The following is a 21695-nucleotide window of genomic DNA, read 5'->3' on the forward strand; positions in this document are numbered from 1 at the left end:
AGCGGGGACCCCAGCCATGGCCCCACCCCGTCCAAGGTGTGGAGAGCGGGGAGCACCCCGGGCTGTGACGGCCGGGGTGCAGGGCAGGAGCAGGGGCGCGGGAAGGGGGCATCAGGAGAGTCCCTCTTTGTCTTCAGACTGTCGCTGCTCTACCCCTGGAGACGGGTTGGAATCTGCGTTCTTTGCAAGCACTGTGTTAGAGACGAGCCCCAGGGGAGGTGGCCGCACCAACGCACCAGACCCCTCGGAGGGCAGACACACAACAGTGGCCCCTTCACATACGGATGGCAGTACAGAGCCACCCCGGCCCCGTGCGCTGTCTGGGGGCCAGGGGAACGCAGGAAATGGAAAGACTGGAGCAGGAGGGCTTCGCAGCCTGAGCGAAAGGATGAGAAACCTAGGCGGCAACACACCATTTGATTCAGAGGCGGCATTGTGCGCTTGCTCTTACTGACCACATCTCTAGTTTGAAAAGTTCACAGAACAGAGTTCGAGGGTCGCAAGGTTCAAGGACAAGCGGGCAGGCCTGGACAAGCTCTGCAAAGCCCCCAGAAGGGGCCACAGCTGCAACCTCACCCTCTCCCGGCCTGGCAAACGTCATCCCATTAACCAACAGTTAAACTGAGGGCCTAAATCTAAAAATGAGCCCAATGCCCACCCGACACTGAGAAAGGAGCGTCTCCCAATTCCCATCCCCTCCCCACAAGCCACAGAACACCCTTGCCTGTGACCCAACTGGCTTCAGACCCAAAATACGTAGGTACAAAGAGTAAGCCTGATGCTTCTAGGAAGAACTGCCCAGACTCCCAGTGGGCGGGTGCCCGCGCCGGTGGAGAGGATCTCGCCCTGTGTGGACGGAGCTTGCTCACCACCAGGGCGGGGGAGCTTTTGGCTGTCAGGGATCTTCGCGGCCAGCTGAGATGGCAGCTGGGCTCAGCCAGCCCCCTTTCCACACCTGCCTCTTAGTTATTAGTCGCTACCCAAGCAGCTGTCCTTCAGCCCTGGGGCTTTTCCGTTTCCGACTCCAAAGTGCCACTGAGCTGAATGTGCCCTCTGAGACCTCAAAAGTCCCTGGGGAGGAAGCATCAGACACCAGCCACTGCTCTGCTTCTGTGGCAGCAACATCACAGGATCATTTCTTCTGTCCCAGCACCGCTCCTCCAGGCAACTCAGCGCCCTGCACGGCCCGGATCGTTCGCCTGCAAATCCCAGGCCACCCGCTCCACTGTGCCGCCTTCCTGGAGAGCACGTGGCTGCCTCCCCACCCACTGTCTCATTCACACACGGAGGATGAAGGTTTGGCTGGGCCTGGTCTCCCTCTTCCCTGCAACCCCCATCTTCCCATTCTTTCTTCACTGCTTGATTCTCACTCCACGATGAGCCAACAGCTCCCCCTCGGGAAAAGACAGGGAAGGCAGGTTTGCCAGGAGTCTCAGGAGAAAAAACTTTTTAGAAGAACGTGTCAAGTTTTGTTGCAAATACACACACAGGGGCACACACACACCCCACTTCTCGGTTTACAACCTCAAACTCCATTGCAACAAAGTTCCATGTGCCTTAGAAAAGACGCAGATTTTAAACAAAGATGACTACACTAAACCAAACCCAGCAGCAGAGGCAGGGAGACTTCCTCACGAGGCTCAGCTGGGATACAGGTGAGAACCCGGGGTGGCCCTTCCTAAGGATGCGCATGATTGGCTGGATGACATCTGACTGACAGCTCAGGCCAAAAAGGTTGGCAGGCCTGAAGGGGCGGGAGGGTTAACAGCCCGATTGTAAAATCAATGTCATAAATGCTTGGTAAGTTACAGGAACATGCGGGAAGGGGAGGCCACGACTGATAAAGGAGAACAGCTTTGATGCTTCACCAGGGACTTGTATCGACAGCGAAGCCAATCTCCTCTCCAGCCTGGACTGGGCCGAGAAACCTGCGAGCGTTTACCAATTAATTGGTGGGCTTTTCTTGCTCTGCTCTCTTCTTCCTCCTCCTCCACAAATCACCCAGCGAAGGGACTGCGACTTGGAAAAACTCACCTAACTTTGTTTTCTATTCGTCAGCCAAAGGTGCTGAGAAAAGATGACACCGTGGGCAAGGGCAGGTTGCCAGCCCCGTGAGAGGGGACACACAGGGGCCCACTCCTTCACAGGGGCAACAGCTCACTGAGAGGCTGGCAGGAAAGAAGAATCCTGCTGCGTATCTAAGGTGCCTGCTCTGGGCCCCCCTTCAGCACATGCTGGCCAGGCAGAAGCTCTCACAACTTTTGCCAAGTCAAGTGCGGTTCAGAGGAGAGCGGCGTCTCTTCACCAGGACGCCTGTGAGAAACACAGACCCTCGGCCCTACCCCAGATCAGAATCCGCATTTTTAACATAATCTCCAGGGGATGTGCATTATCAAAGCTTGAGACACTCTCTACTTGACAACATCAGCGCCAGGTTGCCAGCTCCTCCCTGCTTGGTGCCTGCGCTGCTAGGCAACCAGGCGGGTCCGTCTTGGGCTCACCCACCAGGCCCTGGCAGGTGCAGGGGTGAGGGCGGTCAGGAGGGGACCGGAGCACAGAGATGAAGAACTCTCTTAATCCTGACCCATCCTTCGGCTCAAGGACCCAGGCCCTCCACCACTCTCCCACCCAGCCAGCCGGCAGTTCCTCTCGCTCTGTTTATCAGCCAGTCAATAAGAAAAAGGTAGTTCTTACTTAAGGAGGCAGAAGTCAACTCGGCAGGTCGATCAGCACTCTGTCTGTAAACACGGTTTCCCGTAAAATCAATGATCTTCCGTTACAGAGGGCAGCCTGGGAACCCAGCAGGTCCCCGTGCTCTCACAGGCGGCCCCCCACCCCTGGCTCTGCACCCCTTCCTCATCCTTCACTACTGCCTGGCCCAGGGCACACACCCCAAACCCTCCACCCCTCCTGCAACCCACTTCTCTCCAGCCATTTACACCCCCAAACTCCCTTTAAACACAGAGGCACTGTACAGACGCGCTCCACTGGCAACCACCAATGCTGGACCTGGCGTGGGTTTGCATGTGTGTGTGCGTATGTGTGTGAAGTTTTAAGTATTCAGCTAGATGTCAATAGAACTCATCTCTCCAGTTGAGAGAGTTAAAGGGAAGACACAGGCATCATGCAGCACTCAAGCATTCTCTGCTTAGCGCCTCCACCTGCCTTCTAAGAAGCCGTCCTGCACAGAAAAGCTCCAGCATCTCTCTGGAGAGCCCCCTGCTCTTGCTCCCCTCACAAGGTCGTTTCCTTGGAACCTACCTGCAAAGCCCTTGCATCTTTGCTAATATCAGTCTTTATGTTTCAAAGACTGTTTGAAACGATAAAACTCCACCATCTTATGCTGTCCCCGCCTCCCCCCGCCCCCCTATGTAACAGTCACCCATCTTCCGTTTTCACCTGAGAAGATGGGATATGATGGTGTTATCACATTCCTTTAAGGAGACAGGACTGGGTTCCATGCAACAGTTACTGCGGCGAGGCTGGGGTGGGGGGGGTGCAGCTACTAGGAAGGGGAGGGGGCTCCCGCTGTGGCTCCAGCTCCCGGAGAATTAAACACGAACAGTCGCACTGTGTAATTTTAAATTGTTAATTAGCACAGGGTTAATTAGGCGGTCCTTTCACAAGAGGCTGTTTGGCAGAAAACCAAGAAAGGAAACAAAGGGGAAGAAAAGAAAAACAAAGAGAGCAGAGACGGCGAGAAACTGTTGCCTCTGTGCAGTATCACCAGAGAGAAGCAAAGCAGCGGGTAAGCAAAGCTGGTTCCCGGGTGCTCCCCACCTGCGGGAGGGGGACCAAGGAGCACTGTCTTCCGGAGGGCGATTCGGCCGAGGGTATCAAGAGCCTCAAAAACGCACGTGCCTCTTGACTCACTAATTCCTCCACCCCCGAAACAATCCAAGATATGCAGAGAGATCCAAGATTATTCATCGCAATATTTAGAACAGGACAAGCAGAGGGAAATAATCCGGGGAAACAAGGGACTCTCTAAATTACAGTGTGTGGTGTTCCATAGGATGTTATATATATATATTTTTTAAAGAAACTATTCACAGGCGTGGGAAAATGATCACACAGGATGCTAAGTGAACAGAGCCAATAGAGACCTGCATATGGGCATACGTGAGATTTACATCAAAAGTGATTTTACAACAGCAATTGCTAGGGGATAAGGTTATGGGTGACTTCACTTCCTCCTTTGTGCCTTTATTGCCCAAAGCTTTTAAAGGGAAGCCATCACCTGTTGAGTGCAGTTATCATGGTAAGGCCCTCTTGATGCTCATAACCCCGCTGTGAGATGGGTGCTATTTTTATCCCCGTTTTGAAGATGGGAACACTGAGGCTGCTCCGGTTATGCAGCCAGAATAACAAAAGCATGGTCTGGCGGTGGAATCTGTGTTCTGAGCCATTCTCCTACGTTTTCCTCTACCGTCTGCTTCTCAAAGGCGGCTTCAGGACACCTGACATTAGCCTTCCATCTTTAGGGACCGGGACCGTTCTAGGATCACGTGCTGTCAACACATGTAATAGGAGTTCCCGCCATGGTGCAGTGGGTTAAGACTCCAATTGGGGTGGCTCTGGTCACTATGGAGGCACTGGTTCCATCCCCAGCCCAGCGCAGTGGGCTAAAGGAACTGGTGATGCAGATTCAATCCCTGGCTGAGGAACTCCCAAATGCCTCGGGTACAGTGATTTAAAAAAAAAAAAAGACTGCCATGTAACAGAACACTGCCAGTTTATACACACGTCCTTATTTCCCTCCCCAGTGGGGAGTGGCAGGGGGAGCAGAGTTCGAAATAAATCTCTTTACCTGGATATCTTCACACAGGAGACAGGGATAGAAGAGTTGCCAAGAACTGAATGGTAGGCCCATTATCCTGACCTCTTTCAAGAAAAGGGGTCGGGGGGCAGATTCCAGAACCTATAAACCAAGAAATATATTCCTTCCTTCATTCAGTATTTACTGTGTACCTATTCCGTGTCAGATGCCAGGGAATCAACAATAAACAGGTCTCCGCTTACCTTTTTCCAGGGGAGAGAGCGCAAACAAATAAATGCATCGTGAAGGAGTGGAAAGGCACTAGGAAGTCACATAAGAAAAGACAAGGGAAAGCGGGAGGGGTGTCCTCGTTTGGATGAAGTGATGACATTCGATTTTAAAGGCTACATTGTAGATTATACACTGCAAGTTCCTCACAGTCTTAACACACAGGCAACAGTTGCTGAAGAGCATCTGGGGGAGAAAAAGTCCTGAGGAATTAGCGATTAGCTAGAGATTCTGCAGGAAAATTCACATAAAATAAGCTGAAAAAGAGCTTCACTTAGATGCAATGATCTGAGAAATGCAATAGAGGGTATCTTTCGATTTTAATAACAGATCCCAAAGTGGTATCACTTCCTTGTGTAGCTAGGGTGGCAAACTGTCTTTCAGATAATAAAATGGGCCCTGATTTGAAAGCTGGAGGATTCGGTCACCTAAAGTGCCCACTCAAAGGTCAGTGTGTCTAGGGGACATGCTTCAAGGTTGCCTTCTCCCTGGAACCTTCACTTAAATCAAAAACTTGAGAGGCAGGCGAGACCAAGCACATACAGCAATTTGCAAACACATAAAGTTGAGTGGACTAACTAACCTGCCAAATGATGGAATCAAAACTTAAAAAAAAAAAAAGAAAAAGAAAAAGAAAAAAGACTAGAAAAGAAAAAAAGATCTGACCAAGACAGAACAACAGGCCCAAATGAATAAGATGAAATTTTGCAAGGATAAATAGGAAGCTTTGTGTTTAACACACAATGAACTGAGAGAGGATGGAAGCGACCTGGATGAACAGAAGCTCATGCAAAAAAATACCTGGAGGTACTACTTCACTACAAATCCAGTGGAAGCTGACACAGTGGCCAAAGATGTAAGTATGGCCTCTGGGCTGCAGGTGTACCTCCAGCTGTTGAAAATCTACAGGATCACAGCCCCATCATTTTCTTTGTCTGCAGGAAAAAGGTGGTGAGCCACATGGGGGTACTGACAAAGGAATGGCCGACCATGATGAGCTCAAGAGCACAGAAATGAGATGTCCCCACTGCAGGGCAGGACAACCATCCAGAACCATAAGAAGGCCCCTCCTGCCACACACCATGAGGATTAGCTACTGCACCTTCGTCCTAGCTTCAGGGTTTAACTAGGAATAATGATGGGAATTTATAAAGAATTGGAGGTCACTTCAATGTAAATGAAAACCTTTCTCCAGATTATTGAAGTTCCCAAATGGAATGCTGACCCTGTGAAATCCTGTAGGCTCAGGTTCCCTGAATGGAGGAGAAAGGCATTGTGCTACAGCCAGGAGGGTCCGGCGGGCAGCCCCTTGGGTCCTCTGAAGGGTGAAGATTCCATTCTTTCCTGGTCCATCCATCCTGGTTACTCAGTCAACTCATCAGCTTTAACCCCCTCCTCTGTGACCCCACAGAGTTCCACATAGGGCGACGCCGCAATTCTGGTGTTAGCACCCTGCTGTAATTACCTGTTGTCCGGTTTATTTCGGCCACTAGACTCTGAGCAGCTTGAGAACAGGTTTCCTGTCTCATTCATCTCTGTATCCTGCACACCCAAGACGTGATAGGGGCTTAATAAAACCATGGCGGAAATCAAGGTATTGGGAGAGATGAGAGCATTTGGAGAGGGGAAAAAAGATGACCCCTGGACACATTCTGTGTCTTTTTCTCTTAGCTGAGGAAATGTCTAGTGTGACCATTCACTTCTCCTCTGAAGGGACCCAGGGCTCCTTGGAGAACGAGCCCGTTCTCCGGCTGGGGCAGACAAAGTGCAAGATAAGCCTGGAGCATCTTTCTGAGCCCGAACATAAGGCGGTGCTCTAAGAATGAAGAACGCCCCCGAGAGACATGGCAGCAGGTACTAGGGACTCCCCCTGCCTGAACGTGGGGCAATCTGAGGTATGAAACTACATGAGGGTCAAGGATTATAACCCAATAATAAAATAAGAACCCACCATTCCATTCTTTTGGAAAAAAAAAAAAAACAAAAAACGTGGGAGAAGGAAGCGTTCTTCCCTAGGGGGAAGCTCCAACTACCAAATGCAGAGGGAACGATGGAGTCAGGAAAATCACCATTTCATAACCATCATCATACCAGCCCATTCGGCCAAGAATCAATGGATCCTAAAACTGGCGGCTGGAAGTGTGCGTGGTCACAGAATATTTACACAGTCTCAAAGGATTTCCCCACTAGACACTTACTCGTTACAGAAGGAAAAACAGTAACTTTCCAGTGGAGAAACCCAGCAGACACCATCGTGCTTCACCAGGGATGGAAGTCAGGACCCCCAGGGATGACGCCAATCGCCATCCTGCGCCTCCTGCGAGGACACGCTGGGACGAACACAGCACCCCTTCCCTGACACGGCTGCCGAAAATGCCAAACCTGGACCTGATCATAAGGGGGCCCCAGACAAACCCAAATTGGGGACAGTCTACCAGGTGTCCCAGGCCCTTGAGAAATGCCAGTGTCAGGAGGCGGAAAGACTGTTTAGAGGGGGCTAAAGAGACATGACCAATGAACCGAACGCATAACCTGGATTTTCTTTTCCCAGAAAGGGTGCAAGCGACGACGTGAAAAATCTCATGAAGGTCTGTCCACTGGGTGACAGTAGTAGAGGAGTGTTAATTTCCTAAGTTTGATCACGGCGGTGTGGTTACACAAGAGAATATCTTTGTTTTCAAGGAATCGGTGCTGATACATTTAGCGGGGAAGGGGCATGATATCTCGATTTTTAAGTGGCTTAGGAAAAACCTATGCGACTGTGTGTGTGTGCACCTACAGGCAAAAAGACACATCCATACAGACCAAACTGAGAAAATGCTAACATGAGGGGGTCTGGGTGAAAAGTATGTGAGAAGTCTTTGCTCTAACACAGTAACTTTCTTATACACCTGAAACGATGCCAGCGGAGAAAAGAAACTGTCCAGCGCAGGAACTCTACGTGGGGAACCTCCCAAGATACCTATGAAGAGCCAACCCGGCCCGCTTCCCCTGCCTTTATGGTCATCTGAAATCCATTCCTGGCACAGCTTCAGGAGAGGAATGAGGCTAGCAGGCTAGATGTGGAGGTGCAGACAGACAGAAACAGAAACCTTGGCTCCCCTTCCTTCAGCTGAGAGATGCTAGAAAGAGGCCTCTCTGGCTGCAGACGACAAATGTCCATTCTGACTTGGGCAGAATTTCAAGTGACACACACTGAAATGTATCTATCAAGACACCCAGGATCCTGACTCAGGACAGATTTCCCTACCTTGGTGAAAAGCCATCCTAAAGAAAAGGACAAGGGCAGCCACCACAGAAACAAACAACCCCAGCAACCGACAGAGGGGGAGCACCGCTTAACCTAGATGAAAACATATTAGTGAAACACACAATGAATAAAGTATCTCCATGGCCTTGGGGGGAAAAAAAGCCACAGGCAACCGAGATTCTAAGATAAGTAGAAACCTCATTCAAGGGGCAAAGAAATAATACTCTCATCTGTTTAGCATGGAATCAAAGAACCATATCCAATCCTAGTCTGTGCTCCATACAATAACTGTATTTGTATATTGCTGTTGCGTGTAAGTCAATAAGTGTTAAGCCATAAATAGGTGAGATTCCAGCCTCTTGGTAGCAATTTCCAAGTAGCCTTAAGAATTATTCTGTAACTATGGCGAGCGAGGTCAGAGAACACACACATGCTCGAACAGGTCTCTTGTGTTGCAGGAGGACTGCTGCCCAGAAGGCCCAGAGAATCGTCCAGGCCCTGGGCTTCATGCTTGCTAATAAGTGCATCTGTGCTCTTTCCAGCGTGAACATAAATCAGGCTGGAAGTGAAAACTGCTAGCTCAGTCCATTCTGCAGGGAATCCACAACTACCGCGAGACTCTGGGCTGCGGTGGAGTCGAGGAGGGGTTAGAGGAGGGAGCTGCGAGATCAGAAGCACAGCCGGGCCTAGGAGCCCAGGCTGTGGGTGTTGGAGCAGACAAGCTGGTACTTAGGGAAATAGAATGGTTATTACATATGGAGGCACACCCACCGTTCAAAAACGACCAAACCCGTGAATACAGGAACAAAAAGTGAAACTACCCAGCTCATACTTACTCTCTGTGTTATTCCAGAAAAAAAAAAAAAAAAAAAAAAAAAAAAAAAAAAAAACTGGGATGATTTGACCAGCTGTTTGAGTATCTGTATCCCAACTCTTAGGTACTTACTTCAGTGTCTACTCTGAGACCCTGCCACCATCTCCTGAGGACAGAAGGCTAGCATCCTTTCTGCACCATCTGCCTGAAGGGTTCTCTCCTGACCTGGATTTATTCTCCATAGTGCACTAATCCCCCTGCCGGATGCAAGGCAGCACCTCCTTTCACCAGAGGCAGGCGCCTGACCCTCCCAGCGCATCAACAGCCCCTCCCACCTGGCAGGTGCGTCCCCCCGCCCGCCCCTTGCCCATCCCAGGTTCTCTCCCGGCTGAACGGGACACCTTCTGCCACTAATGTGACCGACAACGTCAGTGCGTTCCCTGCCAGCACCTCAAACGTTTCATCTCCTCCAACTTCCTAAAAAAATCCTCTCAAAAGAGCCCATTTCTGATCTCTCCATTTTTTTCTGTCGGGCTATGGAGCAGAAGTTAGGAAGTGATGTAAATTGTGCCATCTGGCCCGTTACAGTTTCAATCTGGCATCTCGTGATGGTAGATCTATTTTAAATAATTTCGTCTGGCTAAAGCAGTATGTGTTGATTATTTTTAAAAATTCTGGATAAGTGTAGAAAAGCTCAATAGTTGAAATAAAAATCACCTATAATCCCACCAGCCAGGGAGCCACTGGTAGGGAGAAAGGCTTCAGGTTTTTTTTTCTTCTCCATGTCTACAGTTACATATCTTTACCAAGCTCAGATCACATGGCTCCGTAGGTGGACTGCCCCTTTAACTTAATTTAGGCATTAAAGTTTTTCCATGACATGACATATTCTTTCTAAGTTAGAACTGATGGGTACATAGATACTGCATCCTACAGAGACATAGCATAATTTCACTAAATTCTATTAGTGGACATTTAGGCAATCTCTAATATTTTGCTGTGTATGCTGCAATAAACTCTCATAAATCTTTGTGCATATATAATAACACAATAATAAAGATAAGAGGAAGCTCTTTTACCATCCACTTAGTAGGGTCAGGCACGGTTCTAAGCACTTTTTTTTTCTTTTTTTTTTTTTTTAAGGGCCGCACCTGTAGCATATGGAAGTTCCCAGGCTAGGGGTGAATAGGAGCTATGGCTGATAGCCTACGCCACACCCACAGCAATGCCTGATTTGAGCTACATCTGCGACCTACACCACAGCTTGCAGCAATGCTGGATACTTAACCCACTGAGCAAGGCCAGGGATCAAACCCACATCTCCATGGACACTAGTTGGGTTAGTTTCCACTGAGCCACAAAGGGAACTCCTCTAAGCACTTTTTAATTTTATTTTTTGGCTTTTTAAGGCTGCACCCATGGCATATGGGAGTTTCCAGGCTAGGGGTTGAATCAGAGCTATAGCTGCCAGCCTATACGACAGCCACAGTGACGCCAGATTTGCGTCCTATACCATATACATCTGCAACCTATACCATAGCTTGTGGCAACACCGCATCCTTAACCCACTGAGCAAGGCCAGGGATCGAACCTGCATCCTCATGGATGCTAGTCAGGTTTGTTTCCGCTGAACCACAACGGGAACTCCTAAGCACTTTTAAAATAGACATTATGGAGTTCCTGTCGTGGCTCAGTGGTTAACCAATATGACTAGGAACCATGAGATTGCAGGTTCGATCCCTGGCCTTGCTCAGTGGGTTAGGGATCCAGCGTTGCTGTGAGCTGTGGTGTAGGTCACAGACCTGACTCAGATCCCACATTGCTGTGGCTCCGGCAGAGGCTGGTGGCTACAGCTCCAATTAGACCCCTAGCCTGGGAACCTCCATATGCCATGGGTGCGGCCCTAGAAAAGACAAACAATAAAATAAATAAAATAGACATTATTTCATTAGAGCCCTGCAGCAGCCCATTTTACAGATGAGGAAATTGAGGCTCAGAGGGTTAAACCTTACAAGAGTCACATACTAGCTAACTCAGCCTTCAAAACCTGTAAGCTTTCTTTCCTACTTTAAAACCTAGGCTTTTACTCACAATATTCCAACTCTGTTTCCTGAAAATACATTTCTGGAAGTTTAACTGCTGGCTCGAAAGCTAGGAATATTTAAGGCTTTCTGGCATAGGCCAAACTGCCCTCTAGGAAAGTCCTTCCAACTTATGTTCATTGGCACACAAGCCTCAGTTTTCCTGTACCCTCATCAATAGTGGGTATTATTTTGCTCTTTTAAAAAAATGTCAATTTGGCACGCAAGTTATGGCATCTCATTTCCACTTACGTTATTTGCTAGTAAGAAAGAACCAATCTGCAGAGCCTTCTTGGCCATTGATGGGTCTTTTGCGAACTGTCTGTTATGGCTATGGCAGGGGTGTGTGGTCCCTTCCATGACGATTGATTAGAGGGCTTCACTGGCCAGCCCCCCCACGTGCCGCGCTACCACGTGCCACTGCCACGGGGGCTCCTGCATGAGGGTCTGACCATTCACGCCGCCAGTCACACGAGGCTTCTCCCTCCTTCTCTGGGATCTCAACGCCTTTCATCAAGTAGACTGTACCCATGGCTTCACACCCCGCCCCAGGCCACCATCCAAAGCCAGGTGGCTCCCCCAGCTCTGTGTGTTTTTGGACCGCGTGGCACCTACGGCGCTCGGGCTTTGCGTGCAGCAGACCCACCCACAGAGCTCAGTGACAGCTCACACACAGGCGCCAGGCCCCACCCCAGAAGGCAGGCTCAGGCTCTCCGAAGCGGAGGCTCGACATGGCTTTGGGGGTGAGAGGGCCCCTTGTCTCTGAGATCCGGCCCTCTCTCCAAGGTCACCGATGCCCTCCTCAGGCAGCCAACGCCCTTGCCTCTTCCCCGCCTCTTGTCCCATCAGCCTGGCATTCAAGACGGCTGACGAGCCCCTTGAACTCTAACCAGTCTACGCTTCTCTGACAGTTTTCTGGCCCTCCGCCTCCCTTTCTAGCCTCTATCCAGGCCCGGCCCCTTCCCTTCCCTTCAGCTCTCCATGACTGTGCTTTTCCAGTTATTTGAGAAAATTCCCTATTCCTTTAAGCCACAGACATCTCTCCTCTCTGTTCTCCAGCATTTAACCACCAGCATACGTTCCCCCCTCCTTGGCCCCCTGCTCTTATCTCTGTGCATCAACTACCTTAACTACTTCTGTGGTTTCAATTACTGAAATGATGGCCTGACTCCCCAAACAAAAATTTCCATTCCTGACTTATCGCTTGGATACGTGGCTCGAACCTTCAGCAGAGCACAAGACATCTGCAGCGGCGGGCCTCCCATCACCCAACACTCGGCGTGGCTCAACGCGTCCAAACGGAACAGTCCCTCCCCCACCACCGGTCTCTCCGGATGGAACTCCTGGTACCGTCATTGTCGTCGATTCCAGAAAACGGAAAGGAAAGCTCCCTCTAGCCTCCCCACTCTCAAACTCACCCAGGGTCTTTCCCTTGTAAGAGACCATGGCCCGAATATTCAAACGTACGCTCTCCAGTCTGCCTTGAAAACAGGCTAAACTGACTCCCACTCTAGGAATCAACCATCTTTCTCAAGTCTCCGAAGGCGGGGCCTCTCCCCACCGCCTCCCCTCTCCCCATCGCCTCCTCACCCTCACGCAGCCGTGCCTCTCTTTCTGCAGCCCCAAGCCCTTTGAACGTCCTCTCTCTTCAACATTTAACCACATCAGACATCCTGTAAAGAAACACAAGCCCCAGGTCCACGGAGGCAATCAGCTCCCCTCCTGTCACTCAAGCTCATTCACTAATGTCTCTCTCCTCTCTGGACCCCACAGCAAGCACCACCACACTGGCCCGAAGACCATCTCTCTTTGTTGTACCCTGGTTACTCTGATCTCTACAAATGAACCAGAAGCTGCTTGAGGGCAAAAGTCAGCTTCTAGCTCTGTTCATCTCCTAGCTCAGGGCTAAGCGTATACTAGGAACAGAAAAACCTGACTAAGAGCATACTTTCTAGGAGACATCTGAAATAACACTGGTGGGAGCGTGTTGATCTCAACATTACATATAAATTGATCACCAAAGACCCATTCATCCTAATTTTGAGGTTCAGGAATGACACCGGCGGTATTTCAGGATCGTGTGGTTTCCAGGGTTAGATGTATTATTTTCCTAATCCAAAAATTCGGAAGGTCTGAAGTCTACAGAGGCAGCCTTGGTTCCAGCCATCCTAAACAGACGGTCAAGGAAACAAAAATCCAGGAGGCCACGAATCCTAAGCATGATTCTGCATTTGGCGGGAGAGTGAGGGGAATCGGGTCCGGGCTATACACAAGGTTTCTGCCTCATGGCAAGAGCGAGAAAAGCTCTGCTCACTAGTTTAAGAGGTGAGGCGTCTACTGGGGTTCCTGAATTCTTAGGAGGTAGTTCTGAGTCAGCAGAACATTTCATTTGAATAGCTGGAGAAACTGGGGGGGGGGGGGGGGTTCAAAGCTGCAGTCACCCAAGAGAAACGGAACTTGGGCAGGGTCTCTGTTTACACTGGCTGTTTCCAGAATGCAGGTAGAAGCAGCCGCCGATGGGCCCTAAGCTTTCTTTTATACGGACGTGATCAAGGTGAGAACAGGTAGTCATTTGCCACGGCTGCTGTTCTCTGGGACGCAGCAGCACCTGGGAAAGCCCACCCGACCTTCCCGGATAGAGGAAGTCCTGCCCTCCGGGAAGGCTGCCACCTGCGGTGCCCGGATGACAGGGAAGCCGGTGGTCCTGGGGAGGGAAAGTCTCCTTCAACGCGCATCTCCAGCATGACTCTTTGAAAAAGGAGTGTGTTTTCCTGCTGGTGGGAAGAAAGCCACATGGTGGGCTCGCCCTCGGCAGCGCACTCTGGCACAAGGCTCCGGAATTGGCACCCTGACAAAACAAACAAGGGCTGCCCTTCGAAGGCTCATTAAGGGGGCAACACACACACACGCAGGGCCCCTCACCAGTGCAGGCACAGCAAGGTCTTCAGATCTTCCCCGGCTTGTTAGCATAAACAGCTTTTCAAGCAGCAGGGAGCAAGAGGCACCACTAAACAAAGCAGGAACACAGGCTGGAAGGCCCAGCCATTGGCACATTGGCAAGGGCACAGCCAGGGGATGGTAGACCAGGGCACAGGGTCTGCCCCAGGCCTCAGGAAGGCTGAGCCCGGGCTGATACCCTCCAGGTTGTGTGAACCCAGCATCTCCCCTATGCCGGCACTGGGAAAGGGGCCCACCGTAGACGGCCACTCCACCCCAGAACAGCCTCCTCAACTGCAGACCTGAGAAGCACCTTTCCTATTAGGCAGTCCTTAAATCCTACAAGCCTAAGGAGTTATTTTATCTATTTTTTAGGGCTGCATCTGTGGCATATGGAGGTTCCCAGGCCAGGGGTCAAATCGGAGCTGTAGCCACTGGCCTGTGCCACAGCCACAGCCATGTCTTCGACCTATACCACAGCTCACAGCAATGCCAGATCCTTAACCCACTGAGGGAGGCCAGGGATTGAACCCACATCCTCATGGATACTAGTCAGGTCTGTTACCACTGAGCCACAACGGGAACTCCCTAAGGAGTTATTTTAAATTCCAGTTTCCCCCCTCCTGGCAAAGTGGAGCAGCAGCTCTCGTGACATTGGAGGACTCCAGGATGCAAGGAGGATGCGGATCCTGCACTGTGAGTGTGTTTTAAGGACCTCCAAATTCCAACGCTGAAAGCTCAACTAGGCGCTGAGTGGGTGGGTGTGCCGCTTGTGGGGGGAGTGACACTTTATGACGTGTCCTCCTCCTCTCGGCCCCTTCTCCAAATCCCACCCGGTAATTAGGAAGCCGATTATGTGCACCGTTACTTTTAATCAAGAAAAACAGATTGAGACATATTTACCACTGGCCACTTCAAAGAGCGGCCCTGGGAATTAGGGGAAACAACAAAGGAAAACTTTTTCTTCAAGTTTAAGGATCCAAGAGATCGCACTTCCTCAACCGTCCAGATGCCACCCAAAGAACCAACAATTATGCCCTCATGAACTCAGCACACATGGCCCAGATGGCCTTTCTCCTCTCGCTGCTCCAAACGCTGCTCTCGGGTCAAGAGCTGCTGTGAAGACTCACCAAGGCCACGGTCAATAGGACTTGGATTAATCACGCTTGAAAGTCTCTTATCCAAACGCTACGAAGACTGAACAACGGAGTTTGGGAATGAGTGCGGTTACACGTTTCTCCTTATTGGCTTCCTGAACACCCTGGTTCGGTCTGATCCCTGGGGGAGAACTGCCAGCGCAAGGCATACGAAGTGATCAATGCAGAGCCAGACTCTGTGCAAAGGGTCTCAGACGAGAGAGGAGAATCGGACTCGAGCAAACACACAAACATGAAAGACGCATGTTCACCTAAAGAACTTCCACTCCACTCCGGAGCGGGACCCCTAGAGCTCGGCTTGTCCCACCAAAACTTCCAGCCAGCAGCCCTCATCTCGGACAGCGCCTCAACAGCAGAGGGTTTGTGGAAACGGTCCCTGCAGCTCCGCAAGATGCCAGCATTAAGCCAAGCTGAGGCTGGGGGACTCCAACCTGGCCGGTTAACAGGGCCAATTTCTTAGGCCCCAATACTAGAGAGGCTACTGGGGTTCTGGCCACGTCGGTCTTAGTTGTAAGCGCCTGTGAATAATGCTGAGCCTAAAGCTCACTAGCTACTCTAATGATTTTTATTCATTCACTCAAGAGATGTTTATTGAATGCCTACAATATACACAGCATCCCTCCTATCAATACAGGCTCCTACCAGCTTGCAAAGCAAGAACCTGGGATGGTGACCATGAGGCCGCCAGCAGGGAGAGACACAGAACTTCACCTGCTGCCGGACTCTCGGCAGCCATGCCGTCATCCAGGAGGCTGCTGCCCCGTTCCAGAGCCCTCCTGCTCTAAGGCCAGCATCTGTCCCTTTATTAACCAGATGTGGCCAAGGATGACCTCTGACGTCCACTGCACTTTGAAAAACAAACATGGTTTAACCATTGCCAGCACATCTTTAGCAAGCCGTGCAATTGCCCTGAGCCCCTAGGTGCCAGGGACACCATGGACCCTGCACTTGGGTTCGTCCCTACTGTACCCCTCGAGCCGTGCTCATCTCAGTCAAGGGTCTCACCCTCAACCAACATGAGGTCACTGGTTAAAGGAACCTTAGGGGTGCTGATGAGAGATGGCACGATTTCACCTCTACTGGCTCCTCTCAGGTGATCCAACAGGTTCCCTCACCTTCACTGCCCCATGCACCCCCCCCACCCTGGTTTCTCTGGCCTCGGCTCAGACTGGAGCTGGGGACTTGAGAGGTTCCAGACACAGAAGCAGCAGGATGATCCAAAGGCAGTGTTCACCCTCCCTAAGCCTGATCCAGAGGGGCTGGGGCTGGCGTGTCCCCACGTTCCCCCTTCTGCACCCGAGCACATGATGCGCACAGAGAGGACCCGGCGCTGGGAATTTGGGGGAAGAACACAGAGGGGGAGTCTCGTTCTTAATTGAAGCATGAAGTCCAGGAGTTAAAATGAACCAGCTCTGAGAGGCCTATTCACCAACCTTAACTCGGCTCCAAGTGGTTCCCCCCCAACCATCTGGTTTCCTGTCACAGGTCAGTGGGAGAAGCTGAAATTTCTGTAATCCATTTGGTGTCTGTCTGCAGGGGACGGGGGAAGGAGAAAAGCAAAAGCCACCGTCCTGTGTGCCTACCACACAGCAAGCCCCGACCTCACAAGGAGGCCAGAAAAGGCCGTGCACAATTTCAACCCAAATGCATATCAAGGCTGAGGGCGAGGGTTCAGGGAAGGGAGGGGGAAAGAAGGGAGATGCAAAGGACCAGGAATCTTCTTTCTTCTTTTCTTTTTTTTTATTTTTTATTTATTTATTTTTTATTTTTTTTTAGAAAAAGGACTCTTTCCTAAGCCTTCACTACCCAGCCTTTCTGCCTCCGGGACGGAAAGTGTTACTCAGCTGCAAGGCCTCTTGCTAATTGTGGGTTTTTATTTTTATTTCCTATTACCCTCTCGCACGCCTGATGAGATTATTTTACCGGAACTGACACAGCTGGAAGCAGCAGGCATACGTGGAGCCTCTGAGGAGGTGATGCAATTTCATTTTCATTGATCAGAAATCAGCAGGGCAGTAAGTGATGGGAAATTCCATTAGAAGAAAACTTGCAAGCCCTGAGCCTCGACTTCCTCGCCGCACCCCGGACCCCCAGGGGTCTCGCCTTCCTTGGGACTGGGTCTGCGCTCCCCTCAGCAGGGCAACGGGAGGCAAGGCCCCGCTGCTGGCAGGACGCCTTCCACCAACAAGGGCACCTCAGCCCTGGATCTCCTGCACAGACGAGAGGGAAGTCTTCCAGGGGCCCGCACACAGGCAGAGCCCTCAAACCTCACGCGTTACCCCTTGAAACCAACCCTTAAAGGGTCCCTTTCCAAATGTCACTAACAAGAAAAGAGGAGGCCACTAGTGACAGCGCTAAATACGTCCCCCAACCACTCGTAGACATGCTCCTGAAGGCTCTGCCCATGTATTTATTGAGCACCTAGTGTGTGCCAGGCACTGCGCCAGGGGCTCAACATGCTCGGACTCGGACCCACCCCAAATGCTGCAGAGGGAACATCTTCTGCTCCTGGACAGTCAAGGAAGCAGAGGTCCCGGGAGGTAAAGGAGAGAGCACCAGCTGGGCCCAGTGCCTCACTGAGGGTTAAGACAGCCTCGCAAAAGCAAAGCAGCCTGAGCGAGAGCCAACAAGAGAACGCACATGCGCATGCCCGAGTCCCAGGATGAAGCACGTCTGCCTGCCCGGTCTACTTATCAGACGGAGCAGACAACTGCCTGATACATCCACCTCCAGTGCCCTGCACATCTCCACAACAGCGCTCCGTAGATCCAAGGCTGGAACCAGGATGAACTCTCTGGAATGCCTAGAATGACTGCGGTTTTAACAGTTAAGACACCGCCCCCACCCCCCAGCCATTTGCCCAGCAAATACTGCGTCACTCACCAAAGGCCTCAGGAAAAACAGTGAAGAGCTGCTCAAGAAGACAAGGTCTACCAAAAAAAAAAAAAAAAGAAAGAAAGAAAGAAAGAAAAAACAATTCCCCATGCGACTCCACAGACCTCCTCTGGCCGCTGTGCCACGCAAAATGGGAATCAGAGAAGGCCCAGACCACACACGCAACATCCACGCTGCTCCAACAACCTGCACCACTCAAGTGGGTTCTTCATGTATAGCACAGGGAACTATATCTAGTCACTTAGGATAGAACACGATGGAGGACAATCTGAGAAAAAGAATGTATATGTGTGACTGGGTCACTCTGCTGTGCAGTAGAAACTGACAGGACACGGTAAACCAACTCTAATGAAAAAATAAAAATCATTTAAAAAATGGCCTTTTCATAGGTACATGCATAAGTGATGACAATATGTCAAATGAAAATCTATCACTAAGGTTTTATTGAGCACCTCATTTGTGGCTCAACAGAGAACACATAAGACAGGGACCCTGGGTGAATGCGCTGCCAGAAGAGGTCAGGGGCATGAGAGAATACCCAACACGTAATCATTTATTCACAGCACGTATAAGACTCATAACACCACGGCGTAAACTGAGGCCAGGGCAAAAGAAGAAAGAACAAACAAGAGCGGGAGAAAACCTGAGCCAAAAAGGAAGCTTAAAATGCACACCACAATAACAGCACACTGAGCCATAAATCTGACTCTAAGCTTTCTCAAAGTCCAGGAAAAAAACATACCCACCTTGTTTGAAGTACACTATTCACAGCGTCCAAGAGCGGGGTGGGGGGGGGGGAGAGAACAAGCCAATTGCTCGGGACTATTTAGCATCAATAATTTCTAAATTACAACAATTGAAATTAAGGATTTAGGTAGCAAACGCCACCTTTCAAAAGGTCATGACGAGAAGGCTTGACTTTGAGGCCATTTGGTCTCACCGCCTCCTTTGATGGACAAGAGTAATGAGCCCAGAGGGTGCTGGTGGTCTGTCCAAGGTCAGATAGCTGGGCAGTGGCAGAGTTAGCAGACCCGGGTACCCTCACGCCATGCTGACAGTGCCCATTCTACCACAGGAGTTACTCCCCATCACCCCTCAAAAGCCACAGGCGAGGGGGGTAGCGGTGGGCACACATGGAGGCCAGAGTGAGGGCGAGGGGGCTGATCTAGATTAAGAGACGGAGGAACCAAACAACTAAATGCATGATGTACCTCATCTGGGCACCTGTTCTAACGAACCAACTGCAGAAAGCCATTCTGGGGACAAGCAGGTAAGTCTGAATGGCACGTTGAGACTTGATGATGTTAAGAATGTGTTAATTTTGTTATGTCGCCATAGTATTTTTACTACCCAAGAAAAGGATGAAGCCTCCTGGTATCTTTGAATAGCCCTAAAATCAAAGCCAATGAACAAAAAGATTAAACACATCTAACAAAAAGTGAATGTGGTTAAGTCTAGGTGATAGGTGCATCCTTTTTTCTTTTTTACATAATACAGTTTTTTTTTTTTCCCCCCTTTAAAACAAGAAAGAGAAAAAGAAAGCTCTGTCTTTACCCAGTTTAGGAGCACCTCCTGAAAAAGGAACGGCACTAGCCAGAGCCAAGCTTCTCAGCCTTGACATATTCATGGCAAGCTAAGCTTTTTTTCAAGGAAATATGGATTTTTCTTTCTTTAGAAGAGCTAAAGGACTTCCAAAGAAGTACTTTCGACTCCAGCTACTTCTCAATATTGCTCAAAACTCACCATTTGCTGACCCACTCTTCCGTCTCCCTCAGAAGGTCCGAGGCACCACCCCACCACTGATCCAGCAAGAGAGAATATGCATCACGCTCTGAGCACAGTCCTGGACACGTTTATACACGGCAACTATCATTACCATTAGGGAGCAAAAATGAGCCCCATGTAACAGCCTAAAATTACTTAAGAGCTTGATTTAGAGCCTGCAGTCAAACTCTGATTAAGAAATACACATCCACTGATAAGTTAAAAGCCTCCACTGGTTGACGGAGTGGGTTAAAAAATAATTTTCAATCCTTTCGGGGGATTTACAAAATAAGATGATGTTTATCAACCCCTGTTTTCGAGCCCACTGTCTTTCATCACAGTATGAATGTTTTATAAGTCACCCTAACTGCTCTGTAAAGTCTGAACTGACTGGTTCCCTCTGGGCTGCGGTCTCGGGCTCATCTTCAAGTAGGACAGCTCAGTGATAAGGGAGCTTATTGCCCCATGTGGGCCCACACAAACCCGCCACCATGCTGCAGTTCCTGGGAAATACTCTTGCGAAGAACGTTTTCACGGGAGCATTAGTATTTGACCAAGAGAACAGTCACTCCTAGCACCAACCTCCCCAGGAACACGTAATAATGCTCCTTCAATTTGTCCTGTGGTTTATACGTTTTCAAGCCCTCTTAAATTCCTCTCTCGTTTGACCACCACCAATCTTGTCTTGTTAAGTAGACAGAATAGGAACCATAATTCAGACTTTACAGCTTTAAAAAGATTCATCCAACGTCAGAGTGACCACTGTGAGTCATTCCTTCCCAAGGTCCCCAGGTGGTTAGCAGCAAATCAGGAAGCAGCACCAGGTCTCCAGTTTCTATTCCAGTGTTCTTTTTCTCTATGAAGATATCACTTCCCAAAAGAGACTCATCTTTTCAAACTGTTCAAAAATCACATTTCATCTTCTAAATAAGAAAAAAACTGAGTATACCAAAAAAAAAAAAAAAAAACCCAAAAGTATTTCATGCTCACACCTAAAAAGCAGAGTTATAAATAACACCAAAGACTAGGTTGTTCCACAAAATCAAGAACCTTGATGCAAGACATCAAGTCTTAAAATTTGAAAAAGAATGCAACTCCCTCTAAACCATCCTCCACCACGTACACAATACTACTACCCACAAGTCTGACCACATGGCTCAAGACGCTATTTGTGAAAAGAATAAAGGAAACAGTTGTCAACATCTAGGAGCTCCTCATGAGTTAGAAGAGTCAGTCTCAATGCCGACTTAGAAGAGTCAGTCTCAATGCAGACTTAGAAGAGTTAGTTTCAATGCAGAGTTCAAGTCAAGATCAGCGTGGTAATGCAAACAGTGATACTGGCCATGGTATTGCTGCATTACGACCCAATCAAAGTGCACAAATCTACCCAAAACTAAAAATGGGGGTTTCATCCCCATCACTAGTGTTGCTTATGCGATAGGTCCGGGCCATCTGGTCTACCCTCTCCCATCACGGTGGAGCCCTTTGAGCGACAGTCCTATCATGAGGGAAAATAAGGGAATTTTGGCCCACCCTTTAAACCTAACTTACGGACCTAAGTGACATTTTACAAAGAACATTTTGCTTCAAATCAAATGTTCCAATTTGTGGAACCAAGGCAGTCTGGGCAGAAGGAGACTGAGGACAGAAGTGGACAGGTCCAGAATACAAGGCAGGGATGGAGATTCCCGGACATTCCAGTCGGAGGGAGGATGACCCGGGAGGGTGGGTTCAGGAGGGTGAGCTTACT

General features: G+C 49.8%; 1 protein-coding gene across 1 annotated transcript in view; it reads right to left on the minus strand.

The window, feature by feature from the left end:
• The window catches only part of ZFHX3 (zinc finger homeobox 3), a 247315-nt gene that overhangs the window by 169471 nt on the left and 56149 nt on the right, over positions 1–21695 (minus strand). The gene's annotated exons all lie outside the window — the stretch shown is intronic.

This window comes from Sus scrofa, chromosome 6 (assembly GCF_000003025.6).
Source record: "Sus scrofa isolate TJ Tabasco breed Duroc chromosome 6, Sscrofa11.1, whole genome shotgun sequence".
Classification (NCBI taxonomy): domain Eukaryota; kingdom Metazoa; phylum Chordata; class Mammalia; order Artiodactyla; family Suidae; genus Sus; species Sus scrofa.